The sequence below is a fragment of the Octopus sinensis genome, linkage group LG1 (genome assembly GCF_006345805.1).
Source record: "Octopus sinensis linkage group LG1, ASM634580v1, whole genome shotgun sequence".
Lineage (NCBI taxonomy): Eukaryota > Metazoa > Mollusca > Cephalopoda > Octopoda > Octopodidae > Octopus > Octopus sinensis.
In genome coordinates, this window is record NC_042997.1 from 45,927,175 (window position 1) to 45,953,647 (window position 26,473).

At 37.4% G+C, this 26,473-nt stretch overlaps 1 long non-coding RNA gene across 1 annotated transcript; it reads left to right on the forward strand.

Moving 5' to 3' along the window:
• The first annotated feature begins 5,964 nt into the window (after nucleotides 1-5,964).
• LOC118766237 lies at nucleotides 5,965-23,084 on the forward strand. Its single transcript, XR_005002139.1, has 3 exons — nucleotides 5,965-5,976; nucleotides 8,279-8,285; nucleotides 22,582-23,084. It is a non-coding gene; the product is annotated as an uncharacterized LOC118766237 (long non-coding RNA).
• Nucleotides 23,085-26,473: the final 3,389 nt, after the last annotated feature.

Consider the following 26,473-nt stretch of genomic DNA (forward strand, 5'->3'; position numbering starts at 1 on the left):
TTGGATTCAATGGGGGTATCCTTGATTAATTTTGAGGAGTGGGTGGAGTTCTTCACGTACGATGTTGACTTTCCTGTTAATGGACTGATTATATATCCACAAGGAAGCGGCTCAGTGGATGACATGCTGAGCCTCTACAGTTCAATATAGGTCTTAATGGAATACCATCCTTGTGAATCTTAGGGAGACTCTACATGTGTGGTAGTTTACTGTAGTGTTCAGTCAGTTGTCTGTACTTCGTTGGTGTAAAGTGATTCTTGTTCTTGAATAACTTCCTCTCTATTTTCAGAGTTAGATCTTTCTTTATTTAGCTGTAGCTACCATCACTTATAAGACTTGCCAATTTTTCCGAGTAGTCAGACTTGTTCATCATCACTGTAGAATTTCCTTTGTCCGTTGGAAGTATTATGATGGAATTGTCACTCTGTAGTCTTTTAATAGCGAACTTTTCTTCCGTAGTGATGTTTGGTTTGGGAAGTTTCGCTTTTTCCAGTACCTGTCTCACTTTCCACCTTAGTTCATCTCCCTGAGAGTTTGGTATCTTTATGGCTATGTCTTCAATAGGAGTTACGAGGGAGTTCAATAAGTAATGCCTCTGACCCACTTGCCTTTGTTTGATCTAGCTGAAATTTTGCATGTGCAATTATTGATATCTCTATAGATTAAGTGGCAAATTACAGCTCCGAACTAATTGTGGTTTCTGATTTACAGGTGTTTGAAATGAGTCAAGTGGGAAATGGAGCATGTTGAGTGTCGAGCAGTGATCCGGTTTTTGTATTTGAAATGACGCACACCACAGGAGACTTTTAATGAAATGAAAGTAACTTATGGTGATGATGCCCCATCATATGACCTTGTAAAACGCTGGCATCGTGAATTCAAACATGGTCGGAACTCTGTGGAAACAGCTCCCAGATCTGGTCGCACCCCTTCTGCCGTTGATGAGACGTCTGTCCGTCAAGTTGAGGCTGCCATTTTGGAAGGTCAACGCATAACTATTCGCCAAATAACCCATAAGGTCAAGATTAGTACTGGGACTGTGGAAACTATCATTCATGACCATTTGCATATGCAAAAGGTGTCTGCCAGATGAATTTCCAGGTTGCTCACACTTTTCCAGAAGCAAGAACGCAAGAATTCCAGAAGCAAGAATTTAGGGATGTGCCAAGAAGATGAATCAAAATTTTTCAAAAGACTGATTACACAGGATAAGACCTGGGTCCATCACTATGATCCAGAGACCAAAGCCCAGTCAATGCAGTGGAAGCACCATGACTCACCTCCTCCAAAGAAGGCAAGGGTGCAGCCCTCCGCTGGCAAGGTCATGCTCACAGTCTTCTGGGACCAGGACGGAGTAGTGATGACAGATTTCCTGGCAAAGGGTACCACAATTACAGGAGACTATCATGTTTCACTTTTGAGGAAATTAAGAGAAGCTATCGAAACCAAGAGGCGGGGCAAGATCAGCAAAGGCATCCTCCTTCTGCAGGACAACGCTCCGGTCCACAACTCGCTTGTCGCCAGATCAGAAGCACAGGCGTATGGCTATGAACTCCTCCCCCATCCCCCTACTTTCCTGACCTTGCACCCTCTGATTTTCACCTCTTCCCAGCCATAAAGTTGCTTTTGAAAGGAAAGCGTTTCCCAGATGATGCAGCCTTGATTTCTGAAGTCACGTCGTGGTTGAAGGACCAAGCTGGGGTCTTCTACGAAAACGGTCTCCAGAACTGCATCAAACGATGGGAGAAATGCGTACCTCTGGGTTGTTCCTATGTAGAAAAAGACTAATACCTGTGCCAAGTTTCGTTGCTCTACTGCTATGGGAAGTGGGTCAGGGGCATTACTTATTGAACGCCCCTCGTATTATGTCCAAGTATGGAATGCACTTGATGGTTGTCGCAAAGTTGAGACCTTTGTTTAGTACTGCTTCTTCAGAGCTTTCTAGATGTCGGCTACTTATTAATTACTGATTTCACAGGTGGGTGATGGACTTTAGTCTTCATTTTGTGACCTATGAGTTTCATAAACTTCTTAATCTGGCCTGTCTTCACTGTTTCAAATTCTCTCCTGCACGACTTTTCTATATCTTGTTGGATTCTGTTTCTATCATCATCTCTGGTTATTTTCCTAAGCAATGAAGATAACCTCTATTTACTTAGTTGGTGTTCTTTCCAACGGGCATATGGCGTAGTGGTTAAGAGCGCGAGCTACTAACCCCAAGATTCCGAGTTCGATTCCAGGGAGTGAACTGAATAATAATAATAATAATAATAATAATAATAATAATGATAATGATACTGATAATAATAATAATGATGATGATATTAATAATAATAATAATAATAATAATAATAACAATAATAATAATAATAATAATAATGATAATAATAATAATAACAATGATAATAACATTGAAGATACCTTAGGAATGAGAACCCAGGCTTGAAATTTCTGCAAGACACCTGATGAAGGCTGGAGGGTATGTCAGCCGAAACGTTGTGTTAAAAACAAACAAGATGAGCATAAATATCCGTCAAATGTAAATAATGTAAATAATGTACTACGTAGAAAATTCAACTATTTATTTAAGTTTATCTTCACGCAGGATTGGACAGTAAGATAGATTCCTTACCTTTCTTCCTACTTAGCTCTTCAAATGCTATGTCTGAAAAGAGGTAAAGCTTATTAAAATTTCAAATTTCAAGATCGATAAACAAAAGTTGTAGAGTTATAAGCTACAAAAAAAGAAGTAAAAACATAAAATACTATGATAAAAATATTTTAAAATATTTTATTAATGAACTGTCACAAACCAAATTATACTGCGAAAGAATTAGAATAAATGGGTTGAAAAAAACTAACAAAATAATCTGGCAGATATATTTGCTAAATATGCGATGGATGTTCGATTTTCTAAAGTTTTTCTCGCTGGCGGTTTGCCCATAGAATGCTTTGCAGACGGATGGCATATTTCTATCTTTTTCTCTCGAGGAGCATTGACGATTTCGATTTTCCTGAATAATTCTTTGGGAATTATTATATCAGGTTGAGTAAAAACTGAGCAACGTTTTGAACTATCAAGAATTTGTACTGGAGTTTTGCAGAGTTCTGAATGTCTTTTAAACATTTTTTACAATTGTCTGATAATACAGACATAGACTTGCATAAATGCATCAATAAATTAGCATTGGTATTTTTTTTATCATTGTTGCAATCGGCTGAAATGGAATTGTCAAAGCGCGATATTCGAGCATGTTTGCTATTCAACTTTAAAAAAAGGACATAAAGCAGGTGAAACTGCTCTTGATATCAACGAAACGTTTGGTGAGGAAAATGAGCAGTGAGTGGTCAGCTCGAAAATGGTTTAAACGATTTCGCAGTGGAGTCCTGAGCCTTGAAGATCACAAGACGCCCATCTGTCATCGATGACGGTCAATAAAATGCAGTCATTGATAAAGATCCAGGTAAAACTACTCGAGAACTGGCAAAAGAACTTCAAGTTAGCCTGCAACCATTTGCATGGGGTCGGAAAATCGTAAAAGCTCGACAAATGTGTACCACACGATTTGAATGAAAATCAGAAAATGCGCAGATATGAAATTTCCTCATCGCTTCTTCTCCGTAACCAGACCGATCCATTTCTCGACCGTATTGTAACTTAAGAAATGGATTCTGTACAATAATAAAAAACCTTCTTCGCAGTGGTTGGAACAAAATGAAGCACTGAAAACTTTCCCTAAACCCAAGCTCTTCCAATTGAAGGTTATGGTAACTGTTTGGTAGTGTACAACTGGACTCATCTAATATAACTTCTTAAAAACAGTAATGGAAAAACCATTGCTGCAGAAACATATTGCCATGAAATTGCCAAAGGGAACGAAAAACTGCTACTCCCCCGTCTCAGACTGGTCAAAAGAAAGGGGCCAATCATTCTTCATGGCAATGCTAGACAGCACGTTTCACTAATGACGCTCCAGAAGCTGAAGGGAACTTGGCTACAAAGTTTTTCCCTACCCAGCTTATTCACCAGACCTTTCCCCTACCCACTACCATTTTTTCAAGCACCTTGATGATTTCCTGCGAGAGAAGAAGTTCAAAAATGAAACCGTTGCTGAAAGTACATTCAAAGAGTTCATCCAACTCCAGAATTTCAGATCTTTATGTTACCGGAATAAACAAAGTTGTAACTCGTTGGCAAAACTGTGTTGATTGTATTTGGTACTTACTTTCATGAATAAAATCTCTGCATCGTTGAAATATATTGTGATGAATTACATGTTTCAAAAACTTGCTTGCTTTTCACTCAGCCTGACAGATATATATATATATATATATATATAGATATATATATATATATATATATATATATATATATATATATATAATATATATATATATATATATATATTATATATATATATATATAATATATATATATATATATGTATATATTAAAGATTGATAGAGAAGTCAGAGTATAACAAGAAGCAGTTATTAACACAAGAATCGTTTCGCCAGAACGATTGTTGGGCTAGTAAATGCTTCCAGTTACGCTCCGTCTATTCTATTAATCGTTAAAATGTACCGTACGTGCTCCTTGGAATATTCTGGACGTATATCCAACGTTGAATGCAGAGTATCGATGATGACTCCTGGAAGCCGTAAGTTGTGAACGTACTCCGCAGACACCCTACCAATGACTTACCCTGACAGGTTTGCATACTGCATTTAACGACTACTTTCTAAACCTCAATTGCTTAACTTTAAATTCGATTTCTATATATATATATATATATATATATATATATAAATCGAATTATAGCTTTTTTCTTTCTTCTTTGTGTGTCTCTCCTTACTAACCGTCAGCCATTTTGTATTTCTATTGTATGTCTTCATTTGCGCATGCTTATATCTCTATGTGCGTTTATGTTTATTTAGTGTGTGTATGTGGGGGGATGCCTGTAATATTTGTATCTTCTGTTTATATATGTTCATGTAATTTGTATTTTGTTTATTGGCTAAACTGGCAAAATGACCATTCCGAAATATAACAATATCTGTTTCACACACGACTTCATATAAAAAATCTTGCACAACAAATATATATATATATATATGTATAATGTAAAGCATTATACATCCATCACGGCTGATCTTACAATTCGGTTTCACGCTAGGAATACAATGGAGTGTTAGGTAATAATCCGATTACATAACCTTACGCTCCCCAAAGTTAACCGATGTGGAAGGGAATATGGCGACTGTGTATGGAAGGGAATATGGAGACTGTGTACATATATATATATACATATATGTTGCATGTATATATATATATATACGTACCTATGTGTGCGTGTGTGTGTATATACGTAAATATGCTTACTTATGTTTATGTGTATGTGTGTGTATGTAAATTTGCAGGCACATGCATTTGTATATTCTTATTGGGAGAGGCGCCGCTGTATTTCGTATCCGCTCATATTGTTGTGACCTTTCCTCGCTCGTACATCTTTAGAATCTTAATTGCATTCGCACCGTTTCAGCCAGCGATAATTAGGACTTGTCAGTTTTTAAGTGGTTTCATTTGATAACTTTTTATACAGTAGTTATAGTACATACACACACACATGTATGTATATAATATATATATATATATATATATATATATATACACACAAATATACATATCAATATATCTATCTCCACCTCTCTCTCTCTCTATATATATATATATATGTATATATATACTACATATATACATGTGTACTGACACATAGGTATATACATATACATATATATACACACATGTATATGTACACATATGTATATACATACATATATATATATATATATATATATATGTACGCGCGTGCACATATACGCACACACATATATGATAATGGACTTACATATAACTCACATACAATCATACATACATACATGCATACGTATATATACATATATATCTATGCAAGTGTATATGTATGTGTGTGGGTTCATACTGTTATAGATTGTTATATTTTGTGTTTGCTCGTAGATTGTGCTTTTGGTGGTTTATTAGTTTACAGTTTAAACGGTGTAAATTGAAACAAACTGATTTTCAAGCCGTTCCAGTCGATAGCTTCAATTTAGTGCTATGATATTTATTTTAATGTCCCTACCCAACTTGCACACACACACACACACACACACACACATGTATATAGACATACGTACATACATAAACTCAAACATACACACATTCGTACACACTTGCTTTAATATATCTTGATATATTTGTTGTACACACACATACACACACACTCATACACATACACACACACACACATCGTTAGTTTCTTACCACACAACGTGGCCGTGTGGTAAATAGCCTACTTTCCAGCCATTTAGATCTGTGTTCACTCTCACTCTGTGCCCCGTTGTATTTCAGTCTGGAGATCAACCGAAGCCTTCTGAGTGGATTTGGTACACGGAATGGTGTTGAATAACTCGATGAAAGAAAAAACATTTTTGCAATGCAGTGCCCCAGCGTGGTCGCAATCAAATGACCGAAACAATAGGTATATGTATATATATATATATATATATATATAATATATATATATATATATATGTATGTATATATGATATATATATATATATTAGTTACAAGTTGCGAATAAGCCACCTTAATAATTTGCATGGCCACAGCTCGTGAGCTGATACTAGTAAAGAATATATATATAAATATATATATATATATATATATATATATATATATATATATATATATATATATATATATATATATATAATATATATATATATATAATAGTGAGAATTTACAAAAAAACAACAAAGGACGAAGACAGGTCTGTAAATAACAACCAGATGTAATATTTTAACGCTTGGGAAGTGAGAAAGTCTTTTGCGTTGGGGCGTACGCTCTTCGACAGAAAGGAACACAGAAATAAACCAGGAGAGAAAATAGATAAAAGTTTAGTGGCTAGCGATCTATCATGGCGAATGCCGGACAGAGGGGTCACACAGGAGAGCTAGGAGAAGAGGACATATATATATATATATATATATATATATATATATAACATAATTCGAGACAAAACCACTATTTTAAAACCAAACAAGGAAAGACTTAATCAATACATAGAATTTTATATTTAATCTGATTTTTCCCTGTAATTTTGGATTCATTCCCTAATATTTATTATTATTATATATATATTATATATATATATATATATAATATTATATATATATATATATATATATATATACATACATGAGAGGTATTGGTATCCGGGTGGCAAATAACGCTATCTAAGTATTATGGAAGGACCGTAGTTAAACTCTCAGTTCAATAATAATACAAGTGAGGTGACTAATGTGGATCTTGTATGAGCATGTATATGTTCAATAAAATGAGACAACAAAGCCAAGGCTGTGTGGAATTTTCAGGACATTTATAAAGAGAAAGTTGTTCTTACAGCTGTTTCGGAGATACTAGCGATATCCCTGCATCAGAGACTATCTGAGATGGTTAAATAGAGGAAATATTAGAGTTCAATATGAGTAGTTATTTTGAAAAAGGAGGCAAAAAAGGTGTATATAGAGAAATAAGAGAATGAATGTAGAAATAAAGACATCTACATGAACTCCTATTGGAATTTACATACCACGGACAGGAAGCATTTCTACCACATCTACACACCGCTTTCCTTGGATAATGAAGTTGCAACTATAACATCTTTATACATTTATATATATATACTAGCAGTATCGCCCGGCGTTGCTCGGGTCTGTAAGGGATATAACTATATAAGCATTTTTAGAGAGTTGTAGCCAAAAAATAGCAAAAAAAAATGCATTAAAAATGGGAAAAAATGATGGTAAATTTTTTTTAAAATCGTTGACTCATCGTAGACATTTTTAGAGAGGTACTTCCCTTATATAATAGTGAAAAAATGCATTAAAATGGAAAGAAATGATGGTAAATTATTTTTAAAATCGTAGACTCATCGTAGACGCGCGCTAATACCCAGAAGGGCTCGATATGAATCACGACTATAAGATACCCGCTTTTGGTTACACTGCACCGCAAAATGTGGGAGTAGTTAGGAATCTAAATCGTAGGAGACAGACACACAATTTGACTTTTATATATAAAGATATATATATATATATATATATATAAAGTTAATCCAAACAAGAAAACAAAAAGACAACAACGCAAGGACGTGGAACAAATAAAGCATTATTGGACGCTCAGGAAAAAGGGAAGAAGGAGGGTTTGACGTTTCGAGCGGAGCTCTTCGTCGGAAACATAGGAGAAGGAAAGATCCCGAGAAGGGAAGACAGAGGAAAAAAATCGCTAGTGATACAGACGAGGTCACATACTAATGTATATGTATACTAGCTGAATGACCCGACGTTGTCCGGGTTACTGCTGTTCTTATTCAGATTAGTAAACAATGAATATTTATTTCAAAATATCCATATTTTATTTTAGAAATATCAAACTGTAATAATAATAGAATTTCGAATTGAAAATCTGTCAATGTTGAAGTACCTCAGGGTAAACAATATTTATTGTGTAACCTTTTGTTGGTTTCGAAATGAATAAATTGTTGCTGCTTCCAAGTCGCAAGCAAGCAACACAGAGTTGGCCGTAGAAGAAGCACATAGTATAGAGATCAAGTCCAACTACCTTGAGGGATTGACCCTGAGATTTGTTTAGTGAAATACAAAAACTCAGTTTGACTAGAAACTGAAACGTTTTAAATTCAAATGGAAAGTCTGTAGGTATGAGAGGAATGTTTGGAATAAAGTCATTTTCTCCTTTGTGACTACCTGTTATGATTATTGCCTGTAGGGCATGGGGCTTCATGGAAGTAACAGTTAAGCGAGTTCCACTACACAGGTGAGATGGGTCAAGATTCCTAAGCAACATAATGGAAGCACCCAGTTTTAGTGTCAAGTTTTGCGGCGGCATCCCAGTGGGTTTAAGGGTGTTCAGAAATTCAACAGGGTATTGAACAACATGATCTTGATCGACTGTTGTCAGCTGATCAAAATTTCATTTCTAATGTATCTGTTAACTTGTAAAGAAGTTCATGACTGAGTTTATCAACCATTTCATTAGTTGCAGCTAGTATTGCTCTTTCACTTAGCTAGTTTACATCAGTGTAATTGACAGATAGATTAGGAAATACTTTATCTATAAGAATCCTAAGTAAAAGTATCGTTTGACTACATGTAATTTCATGTAGCCGAAACCTTGAGTTGAATGTTAATAACCCATTACCAATCTTAAGAAGTTCGTATGACCTTGTAGAAATACTCTTATGTTGCTTGTAAGATGAAGTTTTTTCACGTCTCCAAAGGTATGATTTTTTTGAATCATGCATTGACCTCATCAGTTTTTGGTCGTTTGGGGGATAACTGACAACGTTTGACGAAAATCTCCTGCAAGAACTGTTACTCTTCCCATGAGCGTGCTATTGTCGTTTTATGTCTTAGAGGATACGGTCAAATATGTCTAGAGCCCCACGATCTGACAATACACTCATCCCAAACAATGAGGCAAGTTTATTGGAGAACTCTTGCCATTGCAGAGTTGGAAATGTTGCATATTTAAGATTCTTTCATTGCAAGGTTTGGAGGGAGCTTGATCATGGAACGAGCAGTCCTTCCTCCATTGAGGAGGTAGTTGCAATACGAGAAGATGCAAGACCGGAAAAAAGTTAGATTATATTTCCTCCCATTGCAGGTTAAAGTGATAAAAACATCTGATTTTTCCATATCCTGACATATGTCATAGCATGTTGTTCGTTGGTGCATATATCGAGGACCACATGTGAATGATGATGGGAGGATTATAAATTGCCACCTGTTTTGAATATCACCATCTGTCCTCAGAGCATCTTGGAGATGAACATAATTTTTAGCCCTTAACTTTTTTTGATTGTTACGAATGTAGAGGATTCGCTGACACTTAACTTTAGCATACATATCAACCAGGTATTACTGAAATAAATTGCGATATATGTGTAATTGATTTGATTGTTCTGGTCTTAACATCATGTCGTAAGAATAGAAGTCATTTGACGATACTATTTTGCTTGTTATTGGCTCTCCTGTTGCAGGTTCAATCTGTGGAATATTGAAATGATGTCCATCGTGTTCATTCCACAAAATAAAAGGATACTGGAGAACATCATAAGAAGGATGAGTCCGTGAAACATGTTCAAGGTTGTTATCTCAAGAACGAAAGAGAATATCACGATTTTCATGGGGATCACCTACCATAAGGATGGCTACTTCATTGAATGTGGGCTCATTAAAACGGCGTAAAATGTCCTTAACTATAAACGTAACGAACGCGGAAACACACACACATTCACAGACACATACACGCTCATAGAATTGATAATTTTGAAAACAGTAAAACGTACACACGAAGTTGAAGCGAAACGAAATATAGTTGATATAGGTACAAAACATAATTTCTGTAGTATAGTTATGGTATAGATATTTTTGTAAAGGAATATTTCAAAACGAAATATTCCAGCATCGGAAATTCACCAATTTAACAAAGATTACGGTTAATGTTTATTTCAATTTCAAAATGCGGCCACGAACACCACACCACCAGAAAAAAAACAAACAAATAAAGAAAAAAAAAACAAAAACAAAACAACAAAAAAAAAAAAAAAAAAAAACAAGCAAGTGTAGCAGATATTAAAAAATGTGTATTAAACGAATATGGAAACAAAAAATTGTGGCAACGAACCGATGGGTGAAGAGAGGACTTTCGAAAAAAAATCAAAAGATCCTATTTTTTTCCCTCATAATTTTAAGGAAAATGGATATCTTTTAATGAAATTTTATATAAATACCTTTCAAACGACATAAATTACGATTGTAAAGAAATTTGAGGGGAATTTTTTTCTGGGGGGGGTGGGGAGAAAACTTTCGAAGAGAAAGCAATTCATAAATTATTTTTTTGCTTGAGTGAAATGGAAATAAGTTTGAAAAATAAAACTAGATTCATTTATTTTTCATTTGAGTAATAGAAGGCTTTTTAAAAGATCCCGACGGTGGGGATGTGCTAAAAATAACAGCTAAATCACCCTTAACATTTTTACATAGTGAAACTATATTCAACACTATTTATGAATTTGTTTATCTCACCATGATACGTAGGATCTTTTTAAAAATCCTTTTCTATTACTGAAACGAAAAATAAACGAATCTTTCAAAATTACCATGCGTTACCAATGTAATAAAGTACAGAAAGCCAACATTTATTTGGAACATGTACTAAATGTTATGAAATTCAGGATTGAATGTGACAGTGAAGGAAGTCAAGCTCCAAGAAAATTCAGAAGGCATAATTCAATTTTTCATACAGAGATAATTTATTATTTTTACAATTTTGAACCGAACGCTGATGAAAGCGTGTAGAAAGGAATGTGTTGCTGTTGTGAACGTTAATTAATAAAAAAAAACAAAACATTTACTGAAGGATGTATGTAGCAAGACATAAATTCATTTGGCATCACTTTCTCTATAAGTGACATGAATAATAATAATAATAATAATAATAATAATAATAATAATAATTATTATTATTATTATTATTATTATTATTATAATAATTATTATTATTATAATAAAACACCTTAGGAATGAGAATCCAGGTTCGAAATTTCACCAAGACACCTGATGAAGGCTGGAGGGTATATCAGCCGAAACGTTGTGTTAACAACAAACAAGATGAGGACAAATGTAAACAATGTAAATAATGTAAATAATGTACGTTCTCAATATTTTAATTTTCTCCCTCTCCACACAAAATTCGTTTTTTAGTTTTTTCAAATTTTTGTTCTTGGTAATCCACGGAGAAGAAACAGAGAGTACGAATCTTTTAGCATTTTACCCATCACCTCATCATTTTCAAAAGCTACACACTCCCAATGTTTCACTTTTAGCTTTTTGGAAGGCGGGGAAGTTTCTTCAGAAGTAATGTCGTTTACCTGTTGTTTCTAGCATGTCGTGTTTTCTGGTGGTGGTGTGGTACTTTTTAAGTCTACTATTTCAGTAGAATTCTACGCATGCGGGAAGCATCAGACAAAAGTGAAAGATTGGGAGGTTTTAGCTTTTTGAAAACTGATAAGTAATAGGTGGGCGAGGTGGCGGAAGGGGCATTGAGTGTTTCTTTAAGAAAAATTAAATTATAATAAATACATATATATATATATATAAATGTTGAAAATATGTGGAAAACAAATATAAAAAGTGGAAGAGAAATGCCTTCGATTCATATAGTTTAATAACTTTTTATAAATATTTATTATATATATATTGAAGCACTCCGTCGGTTACGACGATGAGGGTTCCGGTTGATCCGAATCAACGGAACAGCCTGCTCGTGAAATTAACGTGTAAGTGGCTGAGCACTCCACAGACACGTGTACCCTTAACGTAGTTCTCGGGGATATTCAGCGTGACACAAAGAGTGACAGGTATAACAGAAACAGGAAGTAAGAGTGAGAGAAAGTTGTGGTGAAAGAGTACAGCGGGGATCACCACCATCCCCTGCCGGAGACTCGTGGAGCTTTTAGGTGTTTTCGCTCATAAACACTCACAACGCCCGGTCTGGGAATCGAAACCGCCGATCCTATGACCGCGAGTCCGCTGCCCTAACCACTGGGCCATTGCGCCTCTACGATATATAACATATTATATATATATATATATATATATATATATATATATATATATATATATATATATTATAATATATATATATATATATATATATAATATATATATATATATATATATATATATATATATATATATATATATATTATATATTATATATATACTATATTATATATATATATATTATATATACTATATATATATATATATATATTATATATATAATATATATATTATATATATATATATATATATATATATATATATATATATATGGAGCGGTTCAAATTCTCCAGGCGCCAACGCCGCTCAACATCTCCCCGGCTGAGCTCTTGGCCTCTTCGTTCCCTCCAACGGCGCGCTGACATTATCATCAAACCGGCTGACAAGGGTGGAGCTGTAGTGGTGTGGCGCGCGGACCTCTATAGGCCCGAGGCTTTCCGCCAACTCAATGACACCTCCTTATTCCCCTCTGCCCTCTAACCCCACACGTAGCTACCAACAGACGGTATCCTCTACCGTCCAAGACCTCATCTCGTCCTCCCGTCTCCCCCGCACCGCATCCAACCTAATTGTGGAACCCCACGTACCCCCACCATTTACTTCCTCCCAAAATCCACAAACCCAAAACCTTGGCCGCCCCATCGTTCCGCCTGTAACTGCCCACGGAGCATCTCTAAATACCTCGACCGTGTCCTTGCCCCCCTAGTGGCATCTCTTCCCTCCCACATCCACGATATCAACCATGCTCTCGGCTTTTCAACTCTTTCTCCTTTCTCCCGGCTCCTCCAAAATCCTTTTTACTATGGACATCCGAAGCCTCTATACTGTTATCCCTCACCACGAAGGACTGCAGGCCCTTCGACACTTTCTTGACCTCCGCTCTAACCCTGTACCTGACACCTCCACACTCATTCGTCTGGCCGAACTTGTCCTTACTCTGAACTGCTTCTCGTTCACGGGCGAGTTCTACCATCAGGTCTCGGGAGTGGCCATGGGAACGCGAATGGGCCCCAACTATGCGAACCTGTTCGTTGGCTATGTTGAGGCCCAAATATTCTCTAATTTCACTGGTCCCACTCCTGAACTATATGGTCGTTATATTGACGACATTATCGGTGCCACCTCACTCTCCCGCGAACATCTAGATTCCTTCCTCTCTTTCGTCCAATCTTTCCATCCAGCCCTCCACTTCACTTCCACTATCTCCACACCTCTGTCTCCTTCCTCGACATTTCGGTTAGCATTCTTCACTCCACTCTTACCACCTCCATTCACTACAAACACACAGACTCACACTCATACCTCAAACTTCTCTTCCTCCCACCCAGAACACACCAAGTTCCATCCCCTATTCCCAATTCCTCCGTCTACGTAGGCTCTGTAGTGACGACCATGACTTTGAGACTCAGTCTCAACGTACGGCTCACCACTTCACCCTACGTGGATACCCCCTCACCACTATCCACACCGCCCTTGCCAGAGCACGGTCCGTGGACCGTGTATCTGCTCTCTCTCCCAGAACCCGCCTGTAGTCTCCCGCCTCCCTTTTCCCCTCACTTACCCCCCACGACCCTACGTCTCCAACGCACCATTCTTCGAGCTTTCCGTCATCTCCAGTCCGACACGTCCACTTCACACCTCTTCCCTAACCGACCCCTCCCCTCTTTCAAACGAGCCCACAACCTTCGAGACCTTTTGGTACATAGCTCCTTCCCTGACCCTACCTCCCAACCCGGCTCGTTCCCCTGCTCCCGCCCACGTTGCCGCACTTGCCCTTACCTCTCCAACACCACCCGCCTCACTAGCACCCACCATCGACCCTATCCCATCATCCACTCCTTCACCTGCACCTCCAGCAATATATCTATTGCATCTCTTGCTCTCTCTGCAATTCCTTGTACATCGGACAAACGGGACGCCGCTTGGCTGACCGGTTCGCGGAACACCTTCGTGACATCCACCTTGCGAACGACACACCGGTCTCACGCCATTTCCGCTCCACCGGTCACTCCTTGCAACACCTATCTGTGTTCGGTTTGTCCTTACACAGAGGCCATCCGGATTCCCGTTTGCGCCGTGAACAGGAATTAATCTTCTCTCTTCGCTCTTATACGCCATTTGGTCTCAACTCTCCCCCCCTCCTCATCTAACCCCCCTCTCCCACCTCCTCACCTATCCTTTCTCCCCGACCCCTACTTCTTCAGTCCTTCATCCTTTCACCCCTACTCGCCTTCCCTTCTTCCCTCTTTCTCCCTCCTCTTCCCCTTCCTCTGCTCCCTCACTCCTCTCTCCCCCTCTCCTCTTCTTTCCTCCTATCCCCCTCCTCCCCTTCCTTCTCCCCCTTCCTCTCCTCTTCCCTCTTCTCCCCCCTCTTCTTCCCTCCCCTTCTCTCCCCCCTCTTCCCCTCCCCCTCTTCTCCCCCCTCTTCTCACCTCCCCCTCTTCTCCTCACTACACCACATGACTTTACACATCACATCACATATGATGTGCCATACTAATACACACACCAACTAATACATACTAATACGTACTAATACATACTAGTACATACTAATACTTACACCAACCCTATACATACACACGTCCAGACCCCGCATACGCACTTATACTCTCTCTCACACACACACACATACCTATACATACAATACGTACTAATACATACTAATACATACTAATACATACACCAACCCCATACATACGCATGTCCAGACCAATCTTACGCACTAATACTCTCTCATACACACACACACACACACACACACAACACCCTTATACATACTAATACATACACCAACCCTATACATACACACATCCAGACCCCTCCCACGCACTTTTAGCTGGTCCTCAACCCATTTATCAACCCTATTATCTCCCCTTATTTCGCTCTCGCATCTCATGTTTGATCTTTGACCTCTGGCCGAAATCAGATCGCCATGTTGATTCGTTAGCTACTGCACGCATTTTTTTCTCTCCTTCTTTCTGTGTTTTTCTCTCTCTGTGTATCTTTCTGTTGAAGAGCGTAGGCTCGAAACGTTAAAGACTTGTTTTATTTATATTTCCTGAGCGCCATACTAATACAATTGTTCGTTTGTTTTCCACCTGCCTTCGTCTTTGTTTATTTTCATAAAGCTTCCCGTTATATATATATATATATATATATATATTATATATATATATATATATATATATATATATATATATATATATATTATATGGATGTCGCTATTTGAATTAGCTTTTCAAGGGTCATTGTACAGTAATCAATTCTCGTGACAAAGGGGTCTCGTCATGTTGGATGTTTGAAAATCGTAATCGCTGTCTTTTTCTATGTATATAACAAAGAAAAAAACCCAACAAAAAGTTGAAAAAAATTACAAATTAAGAAATTGCGATGGGGATGGGGGAAATTAAAATTTTGAAAACGGGATTTCTGGACAAAATCGTATCAACCCCATTTCATACGATGAAACAATACATAGTTTTTGATCCTTCATAAGAACAGAAAGCACTTTCATGCAAACCTCTGCAAATTGTACCCTCGCCCTTCACTATTAAGCAAAAAAATAACTTCCATTATTTCATTAACTATATATCAGCTGCGCCGATTTTGCCCATAAGAAAGGAACAAATAATACAAGGTGCTTGTAGGTCATAACTCCCGAACAACGCCGGGATGCATGGCTAATATGTGTATAAATTACCGAAGTCAATATTGCGAGTAACACCCTTTTTGCAGGAGTAATCCTAGTTTGGTTAATAAGCGTTCGCTTAAGCTTATTGTTTTAATTGCATTTCTGGAATTTTGATTTCGAATGCGCTAATTATAACGCCTCTATACGGTTTATGTGAACGTATTGGATTTCTATTATCTGATATCCGAGTGGAGTGTATAATTGCATTTGCATATGAATCTATATATATGAACATTAATATAGGAACCGTACGTGTTTTTGCTCACACACACATAAATACCACGGACTTCCTTCAGCTTTCGTTTATCAAATACACTTACAAGGCGTTGGTCGTTCCGTGCCAGGCGTTGGATGTGTAGCTTAGGATCAGGCAGAATTCCTCATCACTTATTGCTGTAATGGAATAAAATCTTGCCTAGAGCGTCGAGCTGGCAGAATCGTTACCACGCCGAGCGAAATGCTAAGCGGTATTTCGTCTGTCTTTACGTTCTGGGTTCAATCTCAGCTGAGGTCGACTTTACCTTTCATCATTTCGGGATCGATAAATTAAGTACCAGTTGCGTACTGGGGTCGATCTAATCGACTGGACCCCTCCCTCAAAATTTCGGGCCTTGTGCCTAGAGTAGAAAAGGAATAGAATCGTGCCCCTGCTTCTGTTTCGAATCTCGTAGCTTTGTATCTATTCATATTTTGTAAACATTTATTTACATGTACGGATCTCATACATACGAACGAATGTATGTATGTATGTATGTATGTATGTATGTATGTATGTATGTATGTATGTATGTATGTATGTATGTATGTAGTATGTATGTAGTATGTATGTATGTATGTATGTATGTATGTATGTATGTATGTATGTATGTATGTATGTATGTATGTATGTATGTATGTATGTATGTATGTATGTATGTATGTATGTATGTATGTAGTATGTATGTATGTATGTATGTATGTATGTATGTATGTATGTATGTATGTATGTATGTATGTATGTATGTATGTATGCATGTATGCATGCATGCATGTATGCATGCATGCATGCATGCATGCATGCATGCATGCATGTATGTATGTAGGTAGGTAGGTATGTAGGTATGTGTGTGCATGTGTGCTCTTATGTTATCCCTTAGCATTTACAATGGGGGCACTGCCTTGAAGGTTTTAAGAGGAACAAATCGACACCAGTACTTCTTTTTTAAAGTGTGGTACTTATTCTAAAGGTATCCGGTGTCGAACCGCTAAGTTACAGAGACGTAAAGAAACCAACGCCGGTTGTCAAACGGTGAGGGTCGGGCAGACAGAAACCTAAAAACATACTCTCGCGCAAACATATATACCACGGGCTTTTTTTAGCTTCCGTTCACCAAATACACTTACAAGGCTTTGATCGTTCCGTACCGTTGTAGAAAACACTTTCCTGAGGTGCCACGCCAGGATAGTGAACCCGTATCCATGTGCTTCGGAAGCAACCTTTCATTATACTGTCATGCCCATGTATATTATATATATATATTTACACTTAAATATCCTCGTCGAAGACGACTTAGGAGCGTTTAGCTTTTGCCGAACGTCCTGCAGAAATGATATGTTTATAGTGATCAAACGCTTGTGCAGTACATTTACTCACTCTGTCCATGAAATCAACGTTGTCTGAACAGTTGTACGGTATACTACACGCCAGGTGTTGAACTAAGTGCAGGGCAAAGCAAGATGAAGTGTTTTGTTCAAGAACACAACGCAGCACCCGGTCAAGGAATTGAAATTACGATCTCTAGATCGTGAGTGCACACCATAACCACTAGGTCATGCACCCTCATATATATAAATATATGTGTGTGTGTGTGTGCGTGTGTGTGTGTGCGTGTGTGTGTGTGCATGCGTGTGTAATATATGCTATATGGAAGTCGAGTGAGGGTTGAAAAGGGTACTCATGACACGTATTGCGTAGATGCTTATTTCTGGAGTTACGTTTATAAGTTTCACTTTTACCTGGTGCTAGATGTTTTAGCTCGGGATCAGGCAGAATTCCTCCTTACTTATTGTTGCGATGGAACAGATATTGCCTCTTCAACTGCGACATACTTCTTTTTGTCTCATGACATAGTCCCTGTGTTTGCACATGCACCTACTGTACTTTTGTGTATGGACCGCATTTGCACTTACCACCCAACGTGGCTTTGGTCCTATGCAACAGTAAACAGCTATGAATCTTTGTATATTTTCTATTATCTCTGTTGGTGGGGTTAAAGTTATCTGTCGTCCATTCTTTTAAAACCTTGTCTGTTCAGGTAGATTATTATAATAGCAACAAAACAATAACTCTTAATGATACGGATAAAACAAAAAAAAAACGCAAGTTCTGAGGAAAAATAATTATAAAACGATAATATTGACAACAGCGGCAATAATAAAAGAAAAAAAACGTATAAGTGTTACTATTATTATGCATAATAAGGATAACGATGCATACATTTATAATAGTAGTTCTAGCAACGATAGCAACAACAACAATAATAATATTAATGGTTATGATGAAGATAAAAAAGCAAAATAATAATTGTTATAAAAGCGTGATGTTAATAAGTATACCTTTGAAGTATATGTATAAAGTATTTCTTTGGATATAGATAAGAGGGAAAAAGAGAGAGATAGACAGAGAGAAAGACAGAAATAGAGAGAGAGAGAGAGGCATTAGAGGAAAGATACCTTCATAATCACATCATTAAGTAGGGATAATCATTAGTAAGGAGAAAGAATAAGCAAATTAATACAAAGCAATACTCTTATCAGGTCATCCCATAAGTTCTGTCCGAATTTTGAATAAAGAAAACAAGCGATCCAGTGTTATATTTAATTGGAATCTAATCCTCAATGTCCTTTCCCTGATCGTCTACGACTTCCTTCCATCTATTTACAAGCTTTTTAATTCCATCAATAGAAAACTCTTTTGGTTTCAAAGCGAACAACTCTGAAATGTCAGTTTCGACCTCCTACTGGCTTGCGAAGTTTATGCTCCCCCCCCCCAATGATTCTGTAAGCTACGAAACAAATGGAAGTCTGAAAGAGCAAGGTCGGGAGATTAAGGTGGATTATGAATTTTTTCCCAACCAAACTCTTCGATCTTCTGTGATTTGATCTTTGCAATGTGGGGTCGCGCATTTTCCTGATGAAATATGACTCCTTTTCTAGTCACTAAAACGATGTGAATCTTTGCAGTTTAACATTTCGATAGAAGACACATTTTTCGTCACCAGTCACAAGTCTATCCAAAAAGGGTGAAATGAGTTCGCGAGAATGGAGACAAGAGCAAATGTCAACTCGGGATTTGCAGTTGCCTTCGGACAATTCATGAGGTACCCATTTTCCAAGTTTAGGAACCCCTCCAGGTTGTTGGAGATGACGATGAACAGTTGTATGGTTTGAACTAAGCTTTATTGCCAATTCTTCAACTGATAATGCAGGATTTTCTTGAAATAATGCCTCAAGGAGCTTATCATCAAAATCAACTGGACGTCCTGTTCGATCTTCCTCTTCAAGGCTGAAATCTCCACTTCTGAATTTTGCAAGCCATCTTCTGCAAGTTCTTTTATTCAAGCATTCTATCCCATAAACAGAGTGTATGTTTCGAATCACTTCGGCTGCAGAGCTTCCTTTTTTGTACTCATAAAACCTTAAATGCTCTTTGGATACTTCCATGTTAGAAAGGGTTTTAATCAAAGAAATTTTAATTTTATTATTCTGTAAAATAATATCGAATTAGTTTAAATGTACACAAATGCATAAAAATAATTTTTAATTTCATTAGAAATTCTAAAATACTATTAAATTTCATTCAATTTTAAAAAAAGGTAAAATCGGACAGAACTTATGGGATGGCCTGATAGATTAAATAAAATGGTACAAAAATAAAAATATAATAATCATTTCTACTCTAGGCACAAGGCCCGAAATTTTGTGGGAGGGGGTCAATCCATTAGATCGACCCCAGTACGCAACTGGTACTTAATTAATCGATCCCGAGAGGATGAAAGGCAAAGTCGACCTCGGCGGAATTTTAACTCGGAACATAAAGACAGACGAAATATCTATTTCTTTACTACCCACAAGGGGTTAAACGCAGAGAGGACAAACAAGGACAGACAAACGGATTAAGTCAATTATATCGACCCCAGTGTGTAACTGGTACTTAATTTATCGACCCCGAAAGGAGGAAAGGCAAAGTCGACCTCGGCGGAGTTTGAACTCAGAACGTAACGGCAGACGAAATACGGCTACGCATTTCGCCCGGCGTGCTAACGTTTCTGCCAGCATGCCACCTAATGAAAATAAAATAATGAAATAGAAAGAGGTTCGAGGTTATTCTATATATTTCAGCTATAATAGAGGTTCGGATTAATGAGGTGGCGACTGAAATAAATGATGTGTCGATAATCTATGTATATAATGCAGGCTCTCACTCGGATTATGGTAGGGGCAGTACGCAATAGTGTCTAAGTTTAATGTTAGATCTAGGAGATCTACAGACTTTACTTCTTTTTCAAGAGTGATATATAATCAGGAAGTGTAACTCACCCTATCATAGGGAAATATTTCGAAAGGTACTGTGGCAGGTATACCTCCACCAGAATGGTTAGCTCGGCCGTGTAAGATAGCGCCTACAGTTACATCGGACTAGTTTCCCTTAGATGCTCTAACCCTAAGTTCCCCCTGGAAGGAAATTAGTGTTCTGGCCATAAGAATAATATGTATCTATTTCATCTTTCTTAATATTCACAATTTTTCTAGCGAAAATTAATGATTAATTAAAAAATACTGCGGAGATAGAGGCGTAATACTTGTCTATATCGAAGTGTAAAACTGATAAGATACTTTCAGTTTCTAGCTTCACAAACCAGTTATTTGCTTTCCGCTCTCTTTTCCGCTTTCCTTCTCCTTAAGTTCTTTTTTGCGTTTTATTTTCTGTGGTTTTACTTACATAGGGGCGATTTGAAACTGTCAGTGTGTTTTGCTTGAAATGTCCAACAAAAGTGGATAACAACGTAACAACTCGTCACACAACCACTTAAAACGTGCGTGTTACAGGTTTCTGTTTTTCAAATATTAAGGCACTCATAAGGTTGACAATCTAGCGTGCCTGTTCATGGAATATATATATATATATATATATATTCTTTTTTTACTTGTTTGAGTCATTTGACTGCGGTCATGCAGGAGCACCGTCTTTAGTCGAACAAATCGACTCCAAGACTTATTCTTTGTAAGCCTGGTACTAATTCTATCGGTCACTTTTGCCGAACCGCTAGTTTCGGGACATAAAGACCAGCATCGGTTGTCGAGTGATGGTGGGGTGACAAACACACACTCGCAAATACATATAAACTTACATACATATTTTTCAGGTTGAGTAAAAAGTAAGCAACGCTTTGAACCATGAAGAATTTATACCGGATTTTTGCAGAGTTTTGGATTTTTTTAAAACATTTTTTTTTGAAATTGTCTGATAATACAGACATAGACTTGCCCGAATGCATCTATAAATTTATATTGATATTGTTTTCATCGTTGTTACAACCGTCTGGACCGATTTGTTCGTGAATATTTGCGCGTTGTTCGAAAGGTTTTATGGATAATTTGTTGAATTTTTACTGTTGGATTGTTACGTTGTTGAACTTTATGTTTGGTGTTTTTTGTGTAAAACACATTATTTGTCTTCTTGAGGCAGTCGTTTGTTAACGTTTTCCCCCTTGTGCGAAAGGGGACAATATTGTTATTATTTTGTGGAAAAAAACACACACAAAACATGGATAAATCGCTTATCAAATTGTCACAAAATGGTAACGAACCTGGTACAAGTCCTTGGAAGAGTGCCAAAAGCACAAAAACCAACACAGAATTGATAAACATACCGGATGGAGAAAATTTAATGCAGGCTAAAAAAAGGAAGCAATTTTGTGGCAGTAGCCACTTTTTTCAAAAAAGTTAATTAACTGCGGAAGTGACGAGTTAGGAAAGTGTAAAGGAATGATGAAAAGAGAGGGGAGTGAAACTGTGATTACCCCTCCCAGTCAAACCGCTCATAATGCACTACGGTGCACAGTTATTTACAAGTCTCTTGTAAAAAAGAGGGCAATCCGAGTTAGGATGCGAGTTAGGGATGGACCTGTGCCTCCGTCCAGTTTGGAATGACGGGGCATACATCACAAGAGGAGCGAAGTATGCCATAATAGAAGTCCGTTTTAAAACGGAAGAAAAGGCGAAACAAGCGTCAACGATACCATTAAAATCGGTGGAGGTGGTACTCCTATCTATTTATCTTGGAAGTCGGTCTTCCAAGATTAAGGTAGGAGACATCCCATCCGAAGTAGATCCCGCTTGGCTTGTGGTAGCTATAATAAACGGCTTGGAGGATAAGATCACAATTCCCCAAGCCTCAGCCCTGGGACTGGAGAATTGGCAGGGGCAAAGCCTGAAAATGATTATACAGGCTGTCCCGACTGATTTAGAAAATATTATAGAAACTATACAGGTGGAGGAGTCTAAGCTGCTAGGGTAGAGGGGAGGAAGCCTCGTTGCTACAAATGTGGCCAAAAAACCCCATTAGGGCCGAATGCCAACCTCCCCCCGAAAAAGCAGTGATTCCCCACCTGTTGAAAAATATTATTATCATTATTATTATTACTATCTTCTTTTCTTGCCGAGTGTCTTCTTGACACCTAGGACTGAGAAAATTACTATATACATTGGTAGGCCACGAAAATTAACACACTAGACTGTTAACCAAAAAATCATGTGATTGGGAAAAGGGGATGAGAAACAGAAAAATTAAAAAATTAAAAAAGTAAATAAAAAAATAAAAGGGAAAAACGGAAAGAAACGTCACAGCGACAATGCTCTTCTCAGTACACGTGACGTTCCAGTTACGACAATATTTTGCACTTCCTGCATAGATGGTAAGCCAGGGGTCACTCTTAAATAATTTTCAGTTCCTGTTTTCATCATTCCAAGTGTTCCTACAATCACTGGTTTTTATCATGGGGCAAGTCCAGGCTTTTGCAAATTACCCAGTGAATATATTGTGCAGCTCTATCCTGCCTGTTGAGGTACTCTGTAGGCGCTAGAAGACTGCACTTGGAGACAACATAATCAATGGTTTCATTTTGTTGTTGACATACACGACATTTTGGGCTATTGCCGTTCTTTAATATGTTGGCCTGGTAGTTCCTTGTAGGTAGGCACTGATCTTGGGCTGCTATGATAAACCCTTCTGTTTCAGATTTTAAGCCAGAGGCCATTAGCTATTGATGGGTCAGGGCTTTGTCAACATCTGCATTATTCGCTCTCTTTGGGTATTTGCCATAGAGAGGTTTTTCTTGCCATTTATCAATCAGAATAGCTAAGGCAGAATTTTAGCACGGGTTTTCATGCGCTTAGCTATTTCTGTGCTTGTTTCTTGTATGTCTAATTCCGAAATTTGTTGTATTCGGAATTCACTGAGATATTTCTTTGCCTGTTTTGTTACTGAGTATGATGCTTTCTTGTTTTCATGTTTTGAGGCAAGTTTTAACATCCAGTCCTCAGAGTTTTTCAGGTAGGTGTCTAGGCCAATTGCAGCAATCTTCATTGTTATTGCCAGTTGTAAAAGTCCACGGCCTCCCTCTTTTCTTGGCAGATAAAGTCGTTCTACATCTGCCTTAGGGTGGTGCATTCTATGCATTGTCAACAGTTTTCTTATTTTTCTGTCAAGATTACATATTTCAGTAATTGACCATTTAACGATATTGAAACTGTAAGTCACGACTGGTATGCCTAAAGCATTGATCGCTTCGATCCTGTTTCTCGCATTATTATTATTATTATTATTATTATTATTATTATTATTATTATTATTGTTGTTGTTGTTGTTGTTGTTGTTGTTGTTGTTACAGTATTTTTTACGAAAGGTGGATAAATGTGACGAAGATGGCCCGTGCAAACGGGCCTACTCTGAACATTCATTTGTAAACCGGAGGAGATGTGGAGAGGCAGCTGCCGAGGTGCCCTTGGCGGTCAGGGCAACCAGACTATGTAGGGTTCCATGGTTGTCTTTGGGATAAACTACTACTTCTCAATGGCAAATACCCAAAGGGACCAAATAGTGCTGATGTTGACAAAGCTCTTACCCATCAATGGCTAGTGTCTTCTGACTTAAAATCAGAAACAGAAGGTTTTGTTATAGCAGTCTAAGATCAATGCCTACCTACAAGGAACTACCAGTCCAACATATTAAAGAACGGCAGTAGCCCAACATATCGTGTATGCCAACAACAAAATGAAACCATTGATCATGTTGTCTCCATGAGATATCTTGTGCTATCATGACTGTTGAGTATCTCAACAGGCATGATAGAGCAGTAAAATATATTTACTGGGTAATTTGCAAAAACCTGGACCTTCCCTATGATAAAAACTGGTGGGAACACAAACCACCTTCAGCGCTTGAAATTGATCACATATCACTCCTCTGGAACTTCACCATTCAAACTGACAGAAAGATAGATGCGAATATGCCAGGCATTATATTTGAAGACTTCAGACAGAAATCATGCCTCCTCATTGATATGACTGTCCCAATCGACATAAATGTATCTGTCACGACCTACCAAAAACTGAGCAAGTATAACGAGCTCGAAATTGGCAAAATGTGGATACCTTTTATCATAGGTACCCTAGAAATGATAGCAAAAGGGGTTGATTCCTACCTAGTTCAGATACCAGGAAAACCCCAAATGGCAGAAATTCAAAAGATAGTGCTCATGGGAACAGCCCATATCCTGCATAAAATACTGTATATGTAATCTCAAATTTTAAAACAAACTCATAATTTTCTTATGTTTTCTTAAACATTCTTTAGAACAATAATATGTGCAAAACCAAATATATGACACCCTAGGCAAAACACCAACATGAACTTTTAACTTGTTGTCTCTTGAGGTCTCTGAGTGAGACTTGGAGCCAACTTGTATCAATACAAAGCAAGAGTCAAACATATAGTAGTAGTAGTAGTAGTAGTAGTAGTAGTAGTAGTAGTAGTAGTAATAATAATAATAATAATAATAATGATTTCATTTATTTGCCACCAGGGCGAAGGATGTGGGGTACACCCGGCGTAATTTGAACTCAGAACACAAAGACAAACGTAATGTAGCTAAGCATTTCGCCCGGCACCTTAACAATTCCGCCAGCTCGCCGCCTGAATAGTGATAGTATTAATATTCTCTGGCCTCGTGCCTAAATCATAAACGATTATTATTATTATTATTATTATTATTATAATTATTATTATTATTATTATTATTATTATTATTATTATTATTTTTATTATTATTATCATTTTTATTTGAAGAAACTACTACTACTACTATACTACTACTACTACTACTACTACTACTACTACTACTACTACAACCACTAACGCTATCTGAACATCATCATCAGTAGCAACAATCAGTGTTGTTAGCATAAGCAGCATCAGTATCAGCAGTTGGCATTCATCTATTAATGTGTACCCAGCAGCAAGCCAATTTGATATAGATAAACTAGTTAGCTATTGCAAATTATTGTTGAAGTTTTGCTAAGCCTAGCATTGAAAAATTTGGATTCGCAAAAGTAATCTAATTGCCTGCAGAACCACCAGATGTTTGCCAACGGCGAACGGCATCAACAACGACACGATCGATGTTAACAGTGCCAACAATAACAGCGGCATCAACGTTAACAATGGCTCAAATAATGCCAATGACACCAGTAAGTAAAAACAACGCAAGATATTTGTAATAAAATACATGAAAAAAAGGGAGAAAAATTGACAACAGATGCTAGCCAAAAAATAGCAGGTTTATCATCCATCTTTGAATATATCAGGTAGTATGCCAGTTACGTCTTAGTGCTCGTTAGCGAATGATTTAGAACTTTGGTGTGTTTTTTTTTTAGTATCTTTTATCTTTTATCAATTACTTGTTTCAGTCACTGGACTGCAGCCATGTTGAGATACTGCTTTGGAAGGTT